A 24,105-nucleotide genomic window follows, 5' to 3' on the forward strand; every position below is an offset into this window, starting at 1 on the left:
CCGAAGGAGACTCTTCGGGCATCTGAGGCAACTATGTTGGCGTCTGATGAAGGTGTGGTCCCAGCAGGTGCTGCTCCTATTTCTAACGCTAGTGCTTGTTTGGCATCCTCCTCCTCTCCTTCCGAGTTGGAGGATTTTGCCACTAGGAAGCGCCGTCGAGTGACAAGTGATGAAGCTCATCCTTCTCATCCTTCGCCTAAATTAGTATCAAACGAGTTTGACAGAGCGTTGGAATGGTGTACTGCTGCTCGAATGACTTTTGAGAGCGCAATTCTTTCCAAACTTCCAGATGAAGTCTTTACGAAGTCACTGGTGATGTAAGTCTTTCTTCATTATCCTCCGATTCCGAAAAATTACTTTTCTCGCTCCTTGCTAACTCGGAAGTTGTTTGCAGGAGTCTTGCTTGTAACTTCCACAACCAAGTGGAAGCAGTTTCTCGGCTCAGTAGATTGAGCAATGAAGTTTCTAGGCTTCGGGAAATCTCTGAAACTAAAGATGTTGAGATTGCTCGCCTTCGAAATCTAGCTTGGGAGGTGGCAGGAGAAAAAAATTCGATGATTGGTCGTCTTCGGTCAGACTTGGATGATGCCAGGGAGAAGATCCGGCGACTGGAACGAACAGTTGGAAAGTCAGGAGCCAAAGGATCTGAAACGTTACCTGAAAGGCAAGCTATCGTTCCTTTGCCCGAATCCCTTCCAACTGATGTTCGCAGAGCTTGCGTCTTCAAGTATTTACACAGTAAGCCTTTTGTTGATATGCTGAATGCTTATAACTTGCAGAGCGTATCGGGATGGTGAGAACGAAGTATGGGAATCAATATTAAGGAAGGATCCTCATTTTGATACGACTCCCAACAGTGCTGTTTGCCATCTTGAAGTATTTACCGATCTGGGTATTCCTCCTCCCGACTAGACCAAGGATAAGATTGATCCTCCACCTTCCGATCCGAGATATTATGCAATATCCGGAAGATTCTCCTCGTTTATTCTCCCCCGGAAGAAGTCAATTATGACGAGCTTGTACTGAATGCAAGTTTGGTCGAGGACCATACTTCTCCTGGACAAGCTGGACAAAGAGTATGAAATTGCGGAGGATTTTATGCATATCGAAATATTTTTTTATCCTCATTTCTTCTCTTCTTTTCCTTGAATCCCCACCAATGGTTGACTCATATGTTTGTTCTAGCAAAGTCGCGTCGATCTTGTATAACTTCTTAACAGTCACTTATGATGACTTTCTTTTTTGATCGAAGATTGTATCCAGCTCTTGTAATTGTTTTGATACTGGCCTCTTTGGATCTTTTGAAGAAATAAGAAATTACTTTATCTTGAACTTTGCTAGCCACTTGAATCGCCGTTGCATTAGGTCTTAGTTGTTTGAAACAATGCCTTTACTTAAGGATTTCCGGAGAAATACAATAAGTCTGAAAAGGAACTCACTCAGGTTTTAAACCGATGCCTTTACTTAAGGATTTCCGGAGAAATACAATAAGTCTGAGAAGGAACTCACTCGGGTTTTAAACCGATGCCTTTACTTAAGGATAATTCAAAAATTCAATAAGTCTCGAAGGAACTCACTCGGGTTTCAAACCGACGCCTTGCAAAAGGATCTCACTCGGATTTTCATCCGATGCCTCGACTTAAGAAAGTTCGAAAAATTTCCATAAGTGTTGAAGGACCCACACAAATTTTCATCCGATGCCTTATAGTTGGATCTTGCTCTTGAATGTGGTGTATGATGCCCCCCAATCAAAAGATAGTTTGTTGAAAGCCAAAAATTGCATTGATTGAGTTGAAAATGATTACATCGCTAACAACATTGAAATCATCCTCAAGGATAAAACTTTTTGAGATGCCTAGCATTCCACGAACGATACAACTCTTTCTGGGTATTGATGTTCTTCAGCCTGTAAGCTCCTGAACCGACCAGTTTCACAACCATATAAGGTCCTTCCCAGGAAGGGTCCAATCTTCTTTGGTGACGCGGGTCGGAAGCTAGGGTGTTTCTCAACACCAAATCTGTCACGCCCTCCCAGCCGGTACCCTATCTGGCATACCCGAGAGTGTGATCCACAGCCCGAAGATCAGGTATCGAGTGATCAACCTCCCACATAAACAATAACATAATCATGAACAATCATAACAAAAGTGCGGAAGATAAACCATAGATCCAATAAAGAAAGAATGAATCATAAATGAATTAGAATAATAGATATAATCAGAGTGTCAAACAGATAAGTAAAGTGAGGCAAAAATCCCACTTTACAACCAGCGGAAAAGTAGCTCTAAAAGAATAAACTAGACAAAATCTAATCCCAGTAGCAAGTACATTGGGTAACTAAATTGTTCTCCACTTTATAGACAACATCCTTATAAGTGTAAATCTCATAAATGGCACAAGGACGCTTCCACTCAATGGTCGGACTAAGCATCGTACGGAGCATAACCACTCGCGGGATCTTCGAGTAATTGTGGTAACCGCAATCACCTTCCCGGAGATATGCCTCTTCGCCTTGCGCTTCTTCATAGGGACCGTCATAATACTCGCACTGCAGGGATAGTCTAACAAACATTGTACAATAAAAGAATGAGTTTCAAAGAAACTCAAGAAAGGCGATTAAAATCCATAATAACATAAATGGCAGGATTCCGAAACAATCATAAATGCAATATGATATGAGACAAGCAATGAATGAATGAATCTAACTCTATGTATGCTGGTCTCTATTGGCGGACATGCTTTAAGTCATAGCACCGTACTTCTTTAGGAAAGTCCACTCACATCCTCAACCATATAAGATATCTTGGATTCTCTCACGGATCATTTCACCGGTCTTGAGCAGCCGATTGGTAATGGGTCCTTCATCCCTCGGGACAAACCATGGCGGGGGGTTAAGTCAACACACTCTCTCACAACCATTTGGTATAAGTACTGGGCGCATGTCGGGGGTAAAACCTAGCCAAATGCAAGTCTTCTACTTAGTTACATCAAGTCGATCCAGATACTTCCATTCCTCGTCCCCGACGATCCTTTCCGGTATCCTTCACACTAGAGTCCTCATAGTCCCCGACTACGGACTCATCAACCCTATTGATCATCCACATATGGTAAACGGGAAGCTCTCACGTCCTCTCACGGGTTGGTTACCGGTCTTAAGCGCCCGTGAGCCCAAGTCTAACCATATGCAACCCTACCAATAAATGGCCCCCACAATGTGATTCCTGTCCTCTCACGGGTTGGTTACCGATCTTGAGCGCCCATGAATCCCCATTGCTACCACGGGTCGTTCGGTCTCAATACCCCTCCGATTAGGGTTTGACATAACAGGACATCCTAGCCAAACACTACTAGACAATCCTAGATATGTCATCCAACAGTTTAGGAAGGTGTCCAGAGGGCATCTCCGGAAACATCCCATAATATTCCCGTAGTAGTCCAAGGGACAGAAGTGTCAAAAGGACACCTCTCCTTTCCAAACCATACTTAAGCATACACATGCATCAATTCATATCATCACATATATGGTAACTTCATATATGGAAAGAAATCAATAATTACAATCACTTGTATAACATTGGTAAGTAAATCATACATGAATTAATACAATATGAATAAGTAATGCTACTGTAATCAAAGTTATGCAACAGTAGTATATCATTGTAAGAATCTAATTTAGGAATCATATCTATGATATTCAAATATAGAAACTAGATTCATGCTATCTATGTAATTAAGGAAATAACCATCCTTACCTTTTATAACTCGCAAAGGAATCCTAAGAAATCAAGTAAGATCTTGGCAAACTTGAGAAGAAGGTCCTAAACAAGTATATACAACATATTAGGAAAGATCCCTAACAGGAAAGATACCAAAACATCCAACACAGACCAATTCTGGAGTTGCTGTACTCATTGGTCGAGTGGATTGGTCGACTGGCCCAGTCGACCAATCAGTCGACCAATGCAGACAGTAGCCTAAAAAAAACAGAGTTTTAAGATATGAAATCCGAATTTGGTGGTTCAAAAGGGTACTAATCAAGGGGTAAACTACATCAGCAGTATTCCAACATATAGGGGACCTCAAAACACCAATCAAATCAAGATATCAAGATCCAAATTAGGAAACAAAAAGTTACCATAATTAGATCAACCATGGATCTTGATGAATTCGAAATAGAAATCAAAGACAAGAACAATAGGAGGATGGATCATTGCTTCAGGTAATGGTATCATGAAAACATACTTAGATCTTCAAGGAACAAGGCTTAGATGCATAAATCTAAATAAGGAAATAAAACCTACCATATATGTAACTATCATGCTTCATGAAGAACACATAATATGGTAGAAGAGAACAACTAGAAATTGATAGATTATGGATCATGGAAGGAAAACACAGAAATTAACTACTAACATGATCAATCATAGAAGATCCAAAGAGATCAGAATTCAAATCAGATGTTTAACAAGATTAGATCATGGTTTGATCATGATTCCTTCAAAAGCTTGCAATGATCATGGTTAAGATCATTGTTCTAGCCTCAAATCCTTAGGATGATCATGAGAACATGTTCAGAGATGTTTGCAACAGAGAATGCAGCATCTCTTCTACTGTCTCAACTCAAAAAGGAAAGAAAAACAAAGATGGAGGAGAAGAAGAGAGAGTAGACATACCTTTTGATGCAAAAAGAAGAGTTTCGACGAAGATCCGTCAAGAAAACACCAAGGATGCAAGGGAGATGACTTGCAGAGGTCTTTGGTTCGTTCCAGAGAGTTTGGAGGCAGCAAATACGAAGTGGACTCGAGATTGGACTTAAATAGAGCAAGAACAACCTAATTGCCAAAGACAGCACTCATTGGTCGAGTGGATTGGTCGACTGGCCCAGTCGACCAATCAGTCGACCAATGCTGACAGCAAGACCAAAACAGGGAATTGAAGGCCCAGATCAAATCCAATCCTAAAGGGGTTTTGCACACAAGTCAAGTGACTTACCTAATAGGTAGAAATGCCTTCAAACCAAGATAGAGAGCACTCCAAGTCCATCAACTAATCCGATCTTCATCAAGATTCAGTTTCCATAAATAGAACTTCCTCATCAACTTTCATGGATTCAAAGCCAGACACCAAGTCCTCTACTGGGATGGCCCAAAGCTGACTTCTTACTTTACTTCGGGTCACTGGACCTACAAATAACAAGGTTTCCGGGTCAAGGTTAGGGCTGGGTTTTACAAAATCTCCGGCTAAGTACCGGCGATTCTTCACTCAAGTATTATAATGAGACGCTATCCTTCTTTGATAATGTTGAGTTCGTGCTATTGCCTTTGCCCGAACTTCATCCAACAAATCAAGACTATCAAGCAGTCCTTGTTCATTTGCTTTTTCCTCGAACTCACGATCCCGTAACATCCCTGCCATTATCTCCACTGGTGCCAATGCTTCGGATCCATATGCCAACCTGAATGGAGTTTCTCCTGTGGGTGTTCGAACCTTAGTTCTATAAGCCCACAGTACATTATGAAGTTCTTCAACCCAAGAAGCTTTGTCAGCTTCGAGTCTTCTCTTTATTCCTTCCAGTAGCGTTCGGTTAGTAACCTCTACCTGTCCATTGCTTTGGGGGTATGCCACTGAGGACATACGATGCTCGATCATATATGTTCCACAGAAATTGCTCAAATTGTGGACAATCGAACCGAGTACCATGGTGAGTGACAATAATCTTTGGAATCCCAAAGCGATATATGATTGATTCAAGCACAAATTTCTCCACTTTTTCTCGCTAATTGCCGCCGATTGCACGGCTTCTACCCATTTTGTGAAGTAATCAATTGCTACTATCGGATATTCCCGTCCACTTTGATGCCTTGGTGAATTTGCCCATGATATCAATTCCCCACATTGCAAAGGGAATGGGATTTAGAATTGAAGTCATAGTTTCCGCCGGGCGCTTCGATCTTGTAGCATGAATTTGACAGTTACCACATCGACGAACGTACTCCATAGCAGCCTCTTGGACCTTAGGCCAATATAACCCAAGTCTTAGAATTTTGTGGGCCAGGGCTCGGCCACCCATGTGAGCTCCACAAATTCCTTCATGAACCTCAGCCAAAGCTGATTTTGCTCCTTCGGGGCCTATACATCTCATAAGGGGTCCAGCATTAGATCTTTTGTATAGTCTCCCATTCCGAATGACAAATCTAGCTGATCGAATCTTGATCAACCTTGCCTCTACCGGATCCTCGGGTAATTTGTCATCCCTTAGATACTCGATTATTGGATCCATCCAAAGAACGTTTTGCTTCAATATAAGAAATTTCTTTCTCATGATAACTTGGAAAAGTTATCTCTTCAATGTAGACCGAAGGGTCTAGATTCTTTTCCTTGGCATTGGCTAGTCGGGATAGCTCATCTACCACTGAATTTTCATTCCTCGAAATCTGAGATATCTTCAAATTCCGAAATTGGTTTTGAAATGCCTGCATTATCTCCCGATATTTTTGCAAGCGTGGTTCTTTAATGCCATACTCCCCCCTGGACTTGGTTGACTATAAGTCGAGAGTCACTATAAATAGTAACATCTGCAATAGATAATGCTTTTGACAACCGAAGTCCTCGCTATCGAGCCTCATATTCCGCTTCGTTATTACTTGCATCAAATGAGAATCTTAAAGCATATCGAATAATAAATCCTACTGGACTTTTTAATAGAATTCCAGCTCCTGCTCCATCTTTATTACTCGATCCATCCACATATACCTCCCAAGTGGTTGGTATAATGGGATCCTCAATGGTGGGTTCCACTGGTGCATTAGTTTCTACTACAAAGTCGGCTAATGCCCGAGCCTTGATTGCGCTTCCGGGCTTAAAGCTCACTTGGAACTCGCTGAGCTCAACCGACCAGGACACCATCCTTCCGGACAAATCAGGTTTGTTAAGAACTTTACTAAGAGGAAAAGTTGTAAATACCTCGATTGGATGAGCTCGAAAATATGGCCTTAGCTTCCCGGCGGCCATCATGAGAGAAAGAGCTCGCTTCTCAATCTGCGAATATCTCGTCTCCGCATCTAGCAACACGTGGCTTACATAGTAAATCGGTCACTGTTTTTTATCTTTTTCCCGAACAAGTACTGCACTGACCGCCAAAAGGGACGTCGCTAGATATAGCTGTAATATTTCCCCCTTCTATGGTCTGGACAGGATCGGTGGTTGTCCAAGTGCTTCTTTTAATTCCTCGAAAGCTTTCTGGCACTCTTCAGTCCACTTTGCTTCCTTACCGCCCTTCAGTGTCTTTAAGTGCATTGAAGAAAAGCAAACATTTTTCTCCGGACTTGGAGATAAATCGATTTAAAGCAACGAACTCTCCCCGTTAAACACCGTACATCCCGAATCTGTTTTGGGAGCCTCCATATCAATCGAGCTTGTATTTTGGCAGGATTAGCCTCAATTCCCCTCTCGTGATACCATGAAGCCCAAAAATTTGCCCGAGGAGACTCCAAAGGCATATTTTTCCGGGTTTAGCTTCATTTGATGTTTCCGCAGATCGAGAAAACCTCGATCAAATCTGCAATATGATTTGCTTTTGTAAAGCTTTTCACTAGCATGTCGTCAACATAAGCTTCAACATTCTTTCCTATCAGCTCTTTGAAAATCTTGTTGATGGCCCTCCGATATGTTGCTTCGCATTCTTCGTGCCAAAAGGCATGACCTTGTAATAATAGCTCTCACGATCAATCATGAAAGCCGTATACTTCTCATCCTCCTTATTCATAAGGATCCGATTATACCCCGAGTAGGCATCCATGAAACTTAAAGTTTCATATCCTGCTGCAATCGCATCAATCAAGAGGTCAATCCGAGGCAACGGGTAGCAATCTTTTGGGCAAGCTTTGTTTAGATCTGTGTAGTCCGTACACATCCTCCACTTCCCATTCGCCTTTTTTACCATTACCACGTTGGCCAACCAAGTTGGGCACTCAATTGGTTCTATGAAACCAGAATTCTTAAGTTTTTCAACTTCGCTTCGAACGGCTTCATACTTTTCAATGGAGAAATTTCTTCTTTTCGTATCACTAGTTTCGCCTTAGGGTCTATCCGAGTTTGTGCTCTGCAATGGCCCGATCGATTCCGGGCATGTCCTCGCAGACCATGCGAATACATCTTTATTCTGTTGAAGAAATAACTTCAACTCATCTTTAAACTCTTCCACTGCTCGACCCGATATAAGTAATCTTTTTCTCATCCTCGGTACCCAGCTGAATTTGCTCCAGCTTCTCCACTGGTTCGGGTCTTTGCATCTCTGTCTCTTCCCGATCATCTCGAACTTCTATGGGGAGGTCAGTTACCTTCCTCGGACCCTCCTTGTCTTTTAAATAGGCAACATAACACTGCTGCGAGAGATCTTCCCGTCGGAGGAGACTTGACCAATTCCCATATCGGTCGGGAATTTTATCTTCGGGTGTTTTGTTGAAACAATAGCACATATCTTGGATAAAGATGGTCGCCCGAGAATCATATTATAGGCTGGTAGTTCCCGAACCACCAAAAAATTGATTCGGACAGTTGTTTCCTTAGGAAAACTTCCAATGGATAAATCCAACTGGATCGATCCTTCCGCCACTGCAGATGACCCTGCAAAGCCATATAGATGTGTGGATGAAGGTTTCATCAAGTCCCGATCCACCTTCAATTTTTGATACACTTCGTAGGAAATTAGGTCACCGCAGACCACTCGTATCAATCAAAACTCTATGCACTTCCCGCCGTGCAATCTCTACCTTGATGACTATAGCATCATCATGAGGTAAACAAACATCTCTTTCGTCTTCCTCGCTAAAGGTGATAGAATCTTCACCATTCAGCTTCTTCCGCTTCTGCGTCTCTCCGGTTCCAACAAATTTGGATTTTGTTTTCAGACTCCGGAGTGATTCGGGCTCTGGTCCTCCGAAGATGGTAAGGATTGGTGACCGAGTAGCTTCAATCACCTCCTTGCCTTTCTTAGACTTCGGGGCCTCCCTTGATCGTTCCAAACTAACCGAACGATCCCTTTTTGGAGCAGCCGCACGTGGCTCACGTGGCACCTCCCTTCTCCTCGCTAACAAAATCGGACAGATGTCCCCGAGATATCAATCTCTCAATATCCGCCTTCGATGACGACAATCATTAGTATAATGACCATAGTCCTTGTGGAATCGGCAATACTTTTCCCGATCCTGCTGCTCTCCGGGTTTCAAAAGAATTTTAGGCGGCCACTTTAAAATATTTTTTCTTTTGAGGATATTCAAAATATCAGCCCGAGGAGCATTCAATGGAGTGTACTCACTTTTACCGGGGGACCTTTGGCGCCAAGGCTGGGATTTTCCAACCCGATCGCGAACATTTTTCTTTGGCTTCGCGCTTCGCTCAGGAGCCTTTTGTTCCTTATTGGAGACTTTATTATCTCCTTGGCGCGCATCTAGAATCTCCATGACTTCAGCCTCGCTTCGGCATCTCTCGTACCAACTCGAGCATAAGTCGCAGGCATATCCCGTAGTAATAACTCCAGGAGTTTCCGATTAGTGAGTCCCGTGAATAGAGCAGTTCGGCTACTTGTTCATCCAAATTTTCTATCTCCATCGTCACTTTGTTGAATCTTTTCGAAACTCTCCGATCGATTCGCTCTTTCCTTGTTTGACAAGAGACAAGGTTTCTTCCGTTTTCTTGACTCGTATCCCACTCCGGAATCGCCCTATGAATTGGCGCGCCAATTCGTCAAAGTTTACGATCCTTCCAGAGGGGAGGTTAGAAAACCACTTTTGTGCTGCTCCAGTTAGAGATGAACCAAAAACCCCGCATAAAATTTCATCGAATTACCCGAAATCGCTATGGTCTCGTTGGTAATAGCCGATGTGAGCTGTTGGATCTCCGGAGCCATCGAATGTTGAGAAGGTAGGCAAACGGAAGTTATGGGGAAACCGATATCCCGCAATTGGCTCAAAGCAAAGGGAGTCTTCCGAATGACCGAGTAAATATCCTCGCTTATTCTTCCCTTAGCCAACTGCCCTAATTTCTCATTGATGTTGGCCAATTCTTGACCAACTGGGTCGGGTGATCTTCAGCAATATGATCACGACCTCGATTAACACGATCATCCCGTGCTACTCGATCATCACGAACAGCCCGTCCTTCCCGAGCATTCCTCTCATCGCGAACTGCTCGATCATCACGAACGGTTCTTTTGATAGTGGGTGAGTGAGTTCTTACCCTTGTATCCAACCTTGTGTTTGAATCAGTTGTACTCTCTTGTGGTCTGTCGAACCGATCGTCTCGCCTCGGTTGATCATCGATCCTCCGAAGTCCTCGGTCTCCTTCACGGAAATTCTGATCAACATTCCGGTCTTCAGCCAGTCTCTGGTCACGTGGCAATGCACGTCTCCCTGAATCGCGCTGATCAGGCTCTTGTGGTAAAACCACTCGTCTGGTGAGCATGCGGAGTGCTTGGCTCATCTCCAAGAGTTGAATATTTACCTGATCCAATTGATCTTGGATTGTATCAGGAGGAGGATTACGTCCTCCCTGGCCACCATCCACCTCGATAGGATTTTGGCTTTCCTGGGGAATATCTGGATTATTCACTCCAGGGATCTGAACATCGGAATTGCGTTGTGCAGCGGCTGCTGATCTAGTCTCCATGGCTTTTCAAGTCGTTTCCCACAGACGGCGCCAATTGATGCGTCCAAAATCTGCTCAGCCCTTGGATCTCCACGTGATGTCCTCGCAAAACGAAAGCGTCGGATGTGGCCCGACCGGCGGGGTCGGGAGTCCACCTCCGAAGGCTAAGTCGCTTGATGAACTTAATCACAAACGGCTCGCTAGAAGCGCAGAGCTAAGGAATGAAGAACCGGGAAAGGTGATCTAGATAGCGGATCTCCGATAGTTTAGGCCTATCAGTATGTATCTGAACCTGAGTCTCAGATAGTATTCTCTTCGATCCCCTCACCTTGTATGGTAGTGAGGTTTATATAGAGTGTACCTTCGAATATCCTTCGTTGGATGCACTTGAGCCTTCTTCGGGTAGTCGTTGGATCTTATCAGTGAGATCCGTTGAGCAATAGACTTCTACTTGTTTGGGCTAGTAGAGGACTCCTGAGATAACCTTTAGGTTATCTGATGTTTATCCCTTCGATAATGATTATCCGCAGCCGTCAATTCGAGTCTGCCATCATTAGGGTGTTTACCCTAATCCATAAGTAGGATTAGGGCACGCTTGCAGCCGAATAAGCTTTCTTCTTCAGCAAGCCATCTTCTGGATCCGGTTTGCTCGGGAGCGAATCGGTTCTTTCCGTCTCAACCGGGGTCAAGGGTCGGACCAGGTATGAACCCGGTCTGATCATAATCCCTCCATATCAGTACTCTTGCCCCGTAACAAAGATTGTAAGGGTTTGACTCATTACCCATCGTATTGAAAGAGATTCATTAGTGGAATATTCTCTTGAGGCTAAGAGAGGAGTGGACGTAGACTCGTAAAGTCGAACCACTATAAATTTATGTGTTGTGATTGCTTGACTTATTGAAGTTCATTTAAATTATTAATTTACCTTGAAATTACAATCAAACCGAGAATTTGGTATAATCCACGAGGTACAACCTAATCACCCCCCTCTAGGTTGCACCAACACTTAGATCTAACGATCAAGAGAAAAGTAAGCCTGATCAATCCAATGATCACCCTTCAACAAGTAATATCTATAAATACCCCACAACCACCTATGCTAAAGGTAATTCGAGTTCTTGTTCAGCTGATTCTAAAGGCTCTACTCAACTCCAGAGTTTCTCAGTGTTGTGTTATTAACTTGGTCACCAGAGGTGGATTCCTGACCACCCAAGGTTGGCCCAGACTCTGTTTTGCAGATCACTTGGACTTCCAGCGGTCTATCAGATTCTACACGCATCACTTTACAACTAGAACCTGAAATATGGACCTTATCTCCCTCTATATTGATAAATGTATTTGCATATCTAAGAATGAACTAATTTCAATTCATCATACTATTTTATTGTGTGCTGGGATACATATTTCTATAATGAAAAGAATGGGGTGATAGGAAGGCTTTTTTGGTGTCACATTTCTAGTATTGACCATGGGTTGAATATATTTTGATCATTTTTTGGAAGATATGCTAAGTCGTATTTTGTTGGGGATAGATCACGCGTAACTTCTTCAAAACAAGATTAAGTATGGCGTAATGATAAAGCAATACTTGATCAATTGCCTAAACCTATTGGCAAAGCTTGGCCCTTGGGATTATCTAAGGTTTTACTTGATATTGTCTCTAGTAATACTAAACCAGCTTTTGGACCTGTCAACTTATTATTTTAAGTACTTGGCTTACTAATATGGCTACATATTCTCTAAAAGGAAGGCTGTATATTCCCTGAAAGCAAGTCAATCCTGGACTTGTACAATTTATCACTCCAGTACTTGTTTCTAATACGATGAAGTTTTTATTCAACTATTCGAACAAAAAAAAAAGGAATATTTTTTTTTTACTTATCCAGGTCTCATTTTTCAGGCACGAAGTACGAACTAACGACTTCTTAAAGCGGCGCGGTGGGGGCGCCCGTGCAGCCGTACAGGAACATAATCTTACTTATAAGGTTGAAAAACCTTAAAATACAATAATTCTTCAGAAGGGTCTCTCGCTGGGTTAAATTTTCTAAAATATCCAAACATTTTCTGAGCCTACTGATGTTCAATTAATCACACCCAAATTCTCGCCCACAAGCAAAGCGATAGTCCAATTCCCGATTCGCTCCGTGCGTGCGAAACTGCGAATTTGCTCGTGGCACGGTGACGGGGACCCTCCCTTCTACCACAACCCCGACTCTTCTGCGCAATTCGTCGAAATAAGGAATCCAATTTCTAATTGCCTCTTCAATCGCAGTTCCGATCGTGGTCGTTGAGCTCCGTACAAATCTCTTCTTCATCTGCGTTCTTCAGGCTGCCCAGGTTCGTCGTCTTCTCTGCATCCTGTTTTTTTAGGGTTTTCTCATTGATTCTGCGAATGAAAGTTAGGGTTACTTGGGTTAATCGCAGGTACCCATTATCTATAAGCCTCAATAAATATTCTCCTTGAAGTCTCAGGGTTATATCTGCGTCTGGACTCCCTGAGAGTTTACATTTCCATCATGTCATGATTAAAGCTGCTGTTATTGTTTGAAAACACTTATTCAATAATTTAATAGATTTCCACCTTTTTTCTGTTTAATTTTTAATTAAGGTATTTATTTCCTTTGGCTCCAATTGCTGTGGTAGTGCTGCGTAGTCGCAGTACCATTTGAAAGTCAGTTACCCCTTTAGACTTCTTGGGTAACGTCATTCCCAGTCATAGGCGCAGCTTTCGAGTGTCTAAGCTTCCTATTCGGTGTAGACATGTATATTGCTGGAGAATTCACGTCTTGTTTGTAATTGGGGGAAGTGATCTTTCGCTCTCCCTTCCGGTACGTTTTGGGTTTCTTTATAATGCCAGTGGCACTGTTTTTTTTATTCTAGATCCTACTCTTATCTTTGAGTTACTTTTTGCTCTTAGTCTATAAGTTTCGTCAAAATTTCCCAGTTTTAGTATTGGTGGGCAGATTAGAATCTAAGTTGTTTTTTTTTTTGGAGGGGGGGGGGAGGAGGTGCCATTGATTGCTGTGTAGTGTTTCTGACCTTGTTATATGAATTATGAGTATGGATGGATACCGGGGAATGCTCAGGTAGTTAGTAGGTGTTTAGTACTGAAGCCATGAGTTTTGTTGGGAATTGCTTATACCGATTGATGCTTAAAATCGATTTTGAAGGATTGCTTGGCCAAATGGTTCTTCAAATTCACTGTAATGTTAAGGTGGATGTTTGCCAGAGGGAGAGAGTTTTCCTGTTAGTCATGGAGTTCTCAGGTAAAATTGGAGAAAGCTTTACATCAACAAAATGAGTTGCTGTTTTGTTGAAAATTGTGTATAAGATAGGTTCATGTCCAAAACTTCGTTAATACAACTAAAACTTGTCTAAGTGAGTTGCAGAATTCATTCGACTGAGTTGAAATTTTGCCGAAATCGAGACTTCTGGTTGTGTCATGTAGGATTTCATTTTTACGTGTCAAAACCAAGTCATTTTTCCCAAAGTCATAATTTTGTACCATGTGGACTTCCATTCTTTAGTTAGCAATATATGGTTTGTCAAGTATCACAGCTATACATCTTAGTAGATCTAAAAACAACTAGAAAGTTGTTTTTTTGGCTTTGTTTGGTTGGGGGTTGGGGGAGTGTGTTCAAGACATTTTGTCCCAAAAGACTAGCAAAATTGATGTCCTCTTATGCCCAAATGGTTTATTTATTTAATATTTTTTTATTGTTGAGATGTAAAGGGATGCCTTTACCACTATGGATATGTTTGGTCGTGCAATGTTTGAATGCTATATGAGCAGTGAGCAACCTAGGGATCTGAAAATAATGAAAACATGAGCAATTGCTGGAGGAGAAAAGAGTGCAAAAATTTCTACTGCAAGAAACATACAGTTTTTTTTTGTTTTGTTTTGTTTTGTTTCCGATAAAGTTCTAGTAGACATTTTTATGTACTATCGACATCCATGTTAAATTAGTATGCGTTTGGTAACATTTCCGTTTTGAGAGACCAGTTCTTGTATAGAACCGTTTTTACATGTTTCTGTGTTAAGAGACCATTTTTTGTTTAGAAATGGGTGTTTGATAAACTCGTTCTAGGAATGAAAAAAGAACATTTATAAAAACCTATGTTGTTTGATGCACTTGTCTTTTCTGTCATAAAAATTTATGATTAATACCAAAATTATGATTCAAGTCATGCCCAATAGACATAATATGGCTACAGAAGTCAAATATCAATGAAATTAAAAAAAAAAAAAAATTTAGATTAGCAAAAAGCATAAAAGACTATAATAAATAAACACGTAATTTTGACCAAAAAAAAATCACATAATATTATCCTTCATTGTAGAAGTCCATCAACTTGGTTTTCAATTATAGTTCATAATAGAGGAATAGTGGTTTTGGTTTGCTTGTATTGAGAACTTATGGGTATTTTTTCACTAAGAGGTTTAATCTTGGTGATGTATAATCTAAATTTATGATTGAATCAAAAGAATCTTGGTGGATTTGAACCACCATCCCCTTGAAACTTGTTACGTTCCAAGTACTCTACCAATTGAGCTAAAGATCCAAAAAATAGAGTCGTCAAGTAAATATGTAATAAGACTAAGAATGTATGTGTTTTCACCAAGGGCAATAACAGGAAATAGAGCTAACACAAATGTGAAACTGTGTTCCAATCGTTTCTAACTCACATAAAACATCAATTCAAATTTAAGAGTTCACTAGGTTGCAAAATTAGAGTTTAAAGTCCGAAGAGCTACAATTTGGAATGTTGCAAGAGTTGCTTACCAAAATAAGCCAAGGTCATTGAGACGATCAAAAAGCTTCCCACCATACATCTCAAGGAGACGTAGAAACAACTGGAAACCTTGATTTGCGGTAAGCATCATGTATTAATCTCAAAATATCCTGCAATGCTTTATGTGGCAAAGGTTGCATTGTATGAGTTTTTCCATCCCCCAAATTAAAATCAACCATCAACTTAAAATTACTGTTCCATGATGCTAAAATCAGCAAATTATACTAGCCAAAGCAGTAGGATGTCTCAACTACCAAAGGAAAACCAAATACAAATGCAGATTGTCAAATTTACTTACTTGAATAATATCTACAAATAATAGCTGTATAATGATGGATATTCACTACAGGAAGCACAGTGTAGCTCATGTACAACATATGAAGAGTTTTTCAATATCCATTCAAAGGCAGTTTAAACATTTTCTCTTTGAAGTTTAATTACTCTCACAAAGTCCACAGACTCCACACCTACACTGCTCACCTTCAGGATACAAACAACAAAATAATTTCAACAGCAAAGCATGATACCACCCATGTTTTTCAATTTATATATATAGAACCAATAACCTTTCTGAAATGTGCCCAGATAACCACACTTCAAAGCCATATTGTAACTACGAATTTGATGGTACTGCACTTGTTATTTTGTCAATGGTAGTTGCAGGTTGAGTTGTATTACTTGACATTCTCCTAGAGACCAAGGTTTTAAGCATTGATTTTGCAAGAAACCTAGAGAAAAATTGTGTGGTAACAATTTGTACTTTGTTTTGATATGTTTGGGTTGTTCAACATGAACAATCCATAGATATTCTTTTTTTTTTTTTTTTTTTTTTAATATATATAAATTCATTTGTCCCCTTCAAAAGATGACAAGATCTGGGAGTCTTAATCCGAAAATGATTAAACCACCATATGGCAAATAGAAGAATGCCCACCAATTGAATTTAGGGGGAAAATGTTAGAAATCAAATTTCAAAATATAAAAAATCTACCTTCCCACTCATGTTTCTTGACTAATATAAAGTATAAGGTTATGTTAAATAACATAATATCCTTGACACCATAGGCAAGGTAGCAAAGATATCCACAACTAAATAGCAACACAAACTCGAGTGAAAATTCCCATGCACATTAGACTAGAAAAACCCTCTGTGGATATGTATTATGTGCACTCTATAGATTCTTTGAATAGAGTTACTTAACACTTACCATATAGATATAAATGAAAACTAGACCACAACATCTCAACAATTCCCAAGATAGAGAAGACTAATGTCACCTAGGCACTTCTCATTCAATAGTTAAAATTTTTATCTTTTAAGGTTCGTAAACTATTATATAATAAGCATGCCAGGGAATCTAACAAATAAAAATTTTAGACCACTCACCTGTTTGCCCCTATGCAAAGCAGGTAGTTTGGTCCTTTGAAAAACGGCTGGAATGGGCCTCATGATAGACCTATATGAACAAAAGAAGCAACATAATAATATGAGAGAACGAAAACTGAGGAAGCATATCCTGCATATTTGCACTATAGATTCACTTCATCATTTGAAACTTCTTCATTCAACCTGCAAAAAAAAAAAAAAAAAAATCATGCTTCTTGACATACAATCAAATCAACCTGCAGAAAGTAGGAGTGGGTGAGATGCAATGGGAAGGGTGAAACACTAGTACTCTGAGTGGGTGAGAGATTGAGAGAGCGTGATGCTCAATTCATTCCTCTCCATCTTTTCTATTTTCTGTTTTTCCTCCTTTTTTCCCTCCCCACTTCAATTATCATGGTTTGCTACAAATTCATCAACTGTTGCTGAATTTTTAAAGACCAAAGCAGCATTGAATTCTATTCAAGACAATCCTGCCTGGGGCTGTATGCTTTTGTGATCCAGCCTTACTTTAGTAGCAACTCAAAATTTGCCTTTTCAAAAAACAAAAGTGGAACGCTAGACAGAACAATAAGACTAAAATTGAGTTCCAGATTGATATATTATGGTCAGAGTTATCCAGTTAACCAACTATTCATAATACAATATCCTTGTGTATAAACATAGGATTGATAAATGTTAGAAGATACTAGGCGACCAAGGAATTCTGTCTGAAGAAAGAAGCCAAGTTGAAATCTCTGAACACATATGTTGGAAGGCCAATTTCCTCATTTTCACCTTTGTCTATTCAAATAATACATGTTAATCACATCCAATTAAGGCATTCAGTGAGGTGAAGGATTGGATAGGATCAAATACTTCACAATAGCTTGAATAATTTGCCCATGTTCATTAAAGAAAACACATGTGATTTGTCCAGTGATAAACAAAATTCAGAGAGGGTGAATGGACAACAATGTTGGATAATTGTCCGGATCCCAGATACAATGAAACAGATTTAAAAAAAAAAAAATGCTGTGTTACATTAAATCAAATCCACAAACTACTTATCCAACTTAACAAGGATATCGATAGTATACCTATCGCAAGCAATCAGAAATCTAAATTAAGATTTAAAGAAGAAAAAAAGAAACTAGTTAATGGGGAAGGGGGAAAAACAACGGAACACCATGAAGCACACAAGATTTCAGATACAAAAGAAGACACAAAAATTACATATTAGTAGTTTAGATCAGCCCAAATTGCAAATCGAAATGAATGAAGATATCATTCACCAAAGAACCGGCAGAGATAAAGAGAAAAAGTGCTCTAGTTTAAAGAAAACGAGTTCAAATGAAAAGAGGAGGATGGTAAAACATGCCTAACCAAATTGAGGCAAAAATGTAGTATATGAAATTCTAGGTCTTAGGTTTTGTGAAGTTCCAAAGATATGAAACCAAAGAAAAGTCCTTATAACAAGCAAAACAACTCTTCTAATTGACCGTATAAACGTCTAATTTGTATATGCGAAATAACGAACGACAGAGAAATCGAAGATTTCACACTAGAAGGCTCTAGATCAGAATTTCTTCACATGAGATGTTTTTCACCAGACATTCCCTCACCATAGAAAACCAGAAACGGGAAGAAAAGGAAGTGAACAAAGAAATACCTAAAGAATTCTCTGAGAAGAATGCAATGCTTGACAATGGAGATAATTTAGCAGAGATAGTTGAGAATCCCTAGCAGGAGAGCAGCAAGCATTGTTGTGAGAAACATCAGAGGAGCGTTTGCGAGTGAGATGAGAGGAAAGGATGTGGGTTACCGTGGAGAGGACGCCGGATTAGCAGAGCTTCAAGCCATCTCATCTCCAAGCTGTTGGCTGTTTGCGTGAACATGGGTTTTATCGGGACCAGTTATGAGTTTTGTTTCCGTTCTTTTGTAAAAACATGTCTATCATGTTCTGCAAAAGGCGTTCTGAAGACCCTTTTTTTTACCGGTTCGTTCTTAAAGAATAGAAAAACGAACTGTTTTATCAAACACCTCCAACTTGTTCTTCTGTTCTCAAAGACCAGAAGAACGCCAGAAACGTTCTTTTAAAACATTATCAAACATGCCCTTAGTGAGTTTTGATAAGGATTAATATGGATATGCCTAGGGGGTGTCAAACTGGACTGAACCAACCCATTTGTGTTTGATCAGAATCAAACTGAATCCTTAATGGTTCAACTATGGTTTTATTTTAGAATGACATTTTTGCTCGGTTCTTGCAAAACCAACAGGCCACGGACTGACCAAGTGATAAGATGATGTAAACTCCGAATTTAGGGCAAGGGGTAGTCTGGTAACTTCCTTGGATTCCTAGGGTTGCCTAGGATTTCCAGCAAAAAGGGGAAGGATGTCCTAGGATTTTAGGGTACTCTTGAAGCTCTAAACTCTGCTGTAGAAGGTGGTTCAGATCTGAATTTCAGAACTTAGGGTTTATGGAAGCTAAAATTCTGCAGAATTTCTTAAAGAAGAAGACAAAGTGCAGAATTTAGAAACTGTAAAAAAGGCCTAATTCAGAAATTAATTGCAGATTTAAGTCCTAAAGTGTGGGGTGACCTAAAAGGAGAAGAAAGGGAAGTTAGGAGGGCTGGGATTTGAAAACTGCAGGGGAGGGAATCCTAAAGGGGCCGTGGCATAGCAGGAGGGATTAAGGGCTTGGGCAGAAGCAGGGGAGGGGTTGGGTATTGGTGCGATGGCCTAGGGAAGGTGGGGGAGCTTCTGTATTTGCAAACTGAAGAGGCTTGCTGGAACTGCTGCTTGAATACTTGAAGAAGAAGAAGAAGAATTAAATCACTGTTACCCAGCTGCAGGTCACCCACTTGGGGTCGTGAGTTTCTCTCAAAGCCAATTCTTCAAACTCAAATTTTATTCATCAACAAGCTGAATTGCTTACATGATTCAATTGGTATTTATAGATAAGAGCTAGACTCCTACTTGACTCTTTAACTTCAATTACTTGCTAAACAAGGACTCAAATAACTAACTTTCAGATGAAAATGAACACTTAAAAGATAAGAAACTCCTTTGGATAAGGAATCTTATCACAACCGGCTAACTTCCACTCAAACTTAAACTCTTGAATAACTTCCAAACTGGGACTCCAAATAACAAAGAAAGCATAGAAAAGGACTCTAGAAAAATGAGAAAAATAACTGGATTAATTTCGGCTACTTAAGACTCGATCCAGGGGATGGAAAAATGACAAAAATACCCTTTTGTTGGTTTGGCCCGCGGGCTTGCCTCAGAGCTTGAGTCTGGACCCTCTTTTGGCTCTTCGTGGGCTGTCCTTGGCTGGTTATATCATAGGATGTATCAAGAACCAAACCAAAAGGAATCCTAAACCCTAATAGGGAAAATTCAACCTATACCCAAAACCAGTCATTTCCTGGTTTCAAACTGAAACTGACTGAATTGATACTGATTTACAAACCCAACTGAACCTGAGCCCATCCTAAACAGAAACCAAGCTGAAATCTATAACTCCTTTACTTTTGGTGTTGCTTTTCCTAAAACTAGCATCAAAGCTGTGGTTTCCCTAGACTCACACCAAAACCGAAAAATTGAGTCAAACTGAACCGCTCCATTACACTCCTAATATGACAACAACAACAATAACAAGAAGCCTTGTCCCCACTAAATAGGATTGGCTACATGGATCCTTGCCTTTCAATCAGCTAAGTTTGAAGCATATTGGATACGAGGCCTAAGCTATTCATATCCTTTCCCACCACTTCTCCTAAAATTATCTTAGGTCTGCCCTTGGTTCTTCTAATTCCTTTAATCTGGAGTTAATCACTTTTCGATTGCATCCTTAATGATGACAATTTGAAACAAAAGCTTTGAATGGCCAACTGCTGCAACAAACTATGAAGGTATGAGTGTATGACCTTCGGAGGAGAAAGCTGTGAAAAAAGAACTTTGTGTTGACAGAAAAAGTTTCAGCACTCAACTCAGTCTTATCCAAACTAGATGGTGGTTGACAACTTGGATCTTTTATTCCAATCAGCTGCATTTGAAGCCACAGTTGTTAGTTGTTACCATGGAAAGAAATTTCGGCGAATTTTGCCGAAATATCGGCGAAATTCGCCAGTTTCGCCCCCTGGCGAAACGAAACCAGGGGGCGAAACGATATTTACCAGATATCGCGAGATATCGCGATATTTCGGACTCTTTTTTTTTTTTTTTTTTTTTTTTTTTTTGTGTGTGTGTGATTTTTATACTATTTCTTGCACTTTTAGGCGATTTTCTCGCGATTGTATCACAATCTTACCAATTTTATCACAATGATTCAAGACTCAATAGTTAATGTATTAAATGTAATTTGGAAGAAAATCTATATAGAATAACTTATAAATAGAAAAACTTTTTATAGCAAAATCATCAAGATTAATGAGCAATCTTACCAACTATATTCTAGTGATCTAGTTCTCAAAAGTCAACATGCCAAATGTGGTTAGGGAAGAATATATACATGAAATAATTTATGGAAACAATTTACATTATGAAGATATTTTGTAATAGAATCGTCAGTTAATCTTTCCAACAATGTCTGAATGATTTAGGTCTGAGAAGGTAACACATTAAATGTGGCTAGGCAGGAGATTTAAATGGAAATATTTATTAAGAAATAATTTAAATTATCAAAGTCAACATGCCAAATGTGATTAGGGAAGAGTGTATACATGAAATAATTTATGGAAACAATTTAAATTATTAATGAATCTTATAAAAGAATCTTCAGAGTGATTTGATAATCGTTCCAATTATGTCCTAATGATGTAGGCCTCATAAGGTAATATATTAAATGTGACTAGGTAAGAGAATTTAAATGGAATAATTTTTAGAAATAATTCAAATTTACCACATATTTACATCAGATTAGGATAAGTATCAAATTTACCAAAATTATTGGTTAAAATATTCAAAAAAAAATTGGGGGCGAAATTTCTATATGGGGGGGGGGGGGGGGGGGGGGGTTTTTTTTTGGTTGGGTGCGCGGGGGGGGGGGGGGGGGGGGGGGGTGGGTGAATTTTTTTTTTTTTTTTTTTTTTTTTTTCCCCCCCCCGGGGGGGTGTTTTTTTTTCCCCTTTTGTGGGGGGGAGAAACCCAAGGGGGGCCCCCCCAAAAAAAAAGGGGTTTCTAGCCCAGGAGGACCCGGGTTGAGTTGAATTCATGGGTCTAATAGGATTTTAGGAAATATAGTTTGGAGAAATAGTGTCTTTGATTATTTTATTTATTTTAGAAGTTAGATTCTTAGGATATTTAGTTTATAAATAATTACTTTGGTTTCCTATTTTGATTGGTCACTTACATTGGGAGTTGGCCTTAAATTAACTTTTTGTGATTTTCTATATATATGATGTAATCCCCAGTCGTAGACACAGATTGAATAGAATGGGTTGAATTTTGTTTGTGAGAGCATGTGTGGCTGGTAGGGAGTGTGGGCACTCTTTTCTCCCCTTCCCTGCTTCTCTATTATGCGAATTTTCTCTTCATATCTACTAATTCTCTTTCCATGAAAGCCCACCACAGTAGACCATTCCTGGGCCAGCATTACTTCTCCTATAGTAATCTAGCTCCTTTAATCTAAATCAGATCGCCCCTTCATACTTGAGCATTCAAATATTCAAAGGCTTCCATTGCATATGTCTAGGTTCAAGGACTTGGTTTTGGATCCTAACTCAGTTTGCTAGAAAAGCAAGTTGGATCAAGAATATAGGTTCTTGACCTAGTTTTGTTAAGAAGCTTTGGATAAAGCCTTTTTGGAGCCACTACATTTTGCAAGGCTAAAGGCCATATCTAGTGCACACGGCTCTTGCATTTAGTAGGTTATGTATATTTCTTTTTTTCCCCTTTCCCCCGGGGGGGGGGAACACAGCCTTACCTTTATTCGTATAGAGGCTGTTTTGAGGACTACAAACCTCTGACCAAGTGTTCAACAAGTCATCAATTGATTAATGCATCAAGTATGACCTTGATCAGATTTTGCAAAGTCAAAGTTCAAAATGTATTTTGAGTTAAGACCCTAGGTTTGTAGGATATGATGTTCTAAGACTTAACATAGCCTAGTATTAGTAACATAAAGTGATCAAAATATGTAATTGATGTAAAACAGCTTAATAAGCATGGGAATGTAAAAATGTAAAATACACGAACCTTAACTAAGACTTCATTAGCTTCGCTTTTGTTCCCATTGAAATCATTTCTTGCTTATACGTCAAATACTAACACATCATTTCAGGATTTCATTCTATCATGCACATGCTAGATTAAAAGGGTGAGACCGCAGTTAAATCTGCTGAAGGAAGTTAACAGCTGTCTGTGATACGTAAGCTTCCCATGTCATACTGCTACTGAAGAATCATATCTAGTCTTCCACACATTACATAAAAAGGGACTGGTCAATAAACTGAAGGTATTTTATCTTAGGGTGTAGAAGAGGTAGAAGAAGACATGGTCGTGATGAGATCAATCCACTGCAGTTGCCACTATGTGGTTGAACCAAGGTAAAAATTTCGATCGAAATGAACATTTCGACCTTGGAAAAGGTCGAAATTTCGAGGTTTCGGTCGAAATTTCGACCGAAACTGGATACTTTTTTCCTGATTCGTGAAAACTCAATTTCGAGCCTCAAATGCACTCAAATTGATTTGGATTTTTGCATACTAGCTATTTCAAGCATAATAAACACTATAATAACTACTAGTTTACTAAAAAACTACTGAAAATGTAACATCCAACATTCCAAGTATATAGTACATGAATCAGAGAAGAAGCTGTATTGTTATTACTTACAAGTTACAAGTTACGTCTATTCTATTCAAGCCTCAAGGTCTCCCTCTTCCGTCTGCACCCCATACAAATGACAATATAACTCCCATGATGTTTGCCCCCGCCCCATATAGTTTTGGACATAGTCAAGAATTGCACCTCTGTATGTGGCCTCATCCACATGCATAAGATTCCCTAACGGTGGGAAATTGTGAATCTCCAAAGGAACTGGTGGTGGTGGGCCTTGTGGCTGTGGAATAGTGTGGAAGATCTACTCAACAAATGAAAGACCACCCTGCCCCTGGCTCTCTGGACTAGGAGAAGGATAAGGATACTGATAAGGTCGCAGTGGCTGACTCCGATAATTGATAGTGGGAGGGACACCATAAGCTCCATAGGCCGCTCCATAACCATAAGGGGCCATCAGGGCTGCCGGCCGACCCTCGGCCGATAGCCGGGAGGGGACACCATATGGTCCATAACC

At 40.0% G+C, this 24,105-nt stretch overlaps 1 protein-coding gene across 1 annotated transcript in view; it reads left to right on the top strand.

Annotated features, from left to right (window-relative positions):
* Window positions 1–12,633: 12,633 nt before the first annotated feature.
* Window positions 12,634–24,105, top strand: part of LOC149018743 (histone acetyltransferase HAC1-like) — a 70,339-nt gene continuing 58,867 nt past the window's right edge. The window contains exon 1 of the mRNA XM_089152902.1: window positions 12,634–12,982. The gene's annotated coding sequence lies outside the window, so the exon portion shown is untranslated. The remainder of the gene's footprint in view (window positions 12,983–24,105) is intronic.

This window comes from Hakea prostrata, chromosome 4 (assembly GCF_041222555.1).
Source record: "Hakea prostrata isolate BN-2017 chromosome 4, UWA_Hpros_2, whole genome shotgun sequence".
In the NCBI taxonomy this organism is placed as follows: domain Eukaryota; kingdom Viridiplantae; phylum Streptophyta; class Magnoliopsida; order Proteales; family Proteaceae; genus Hakea; species Hakea prostrata.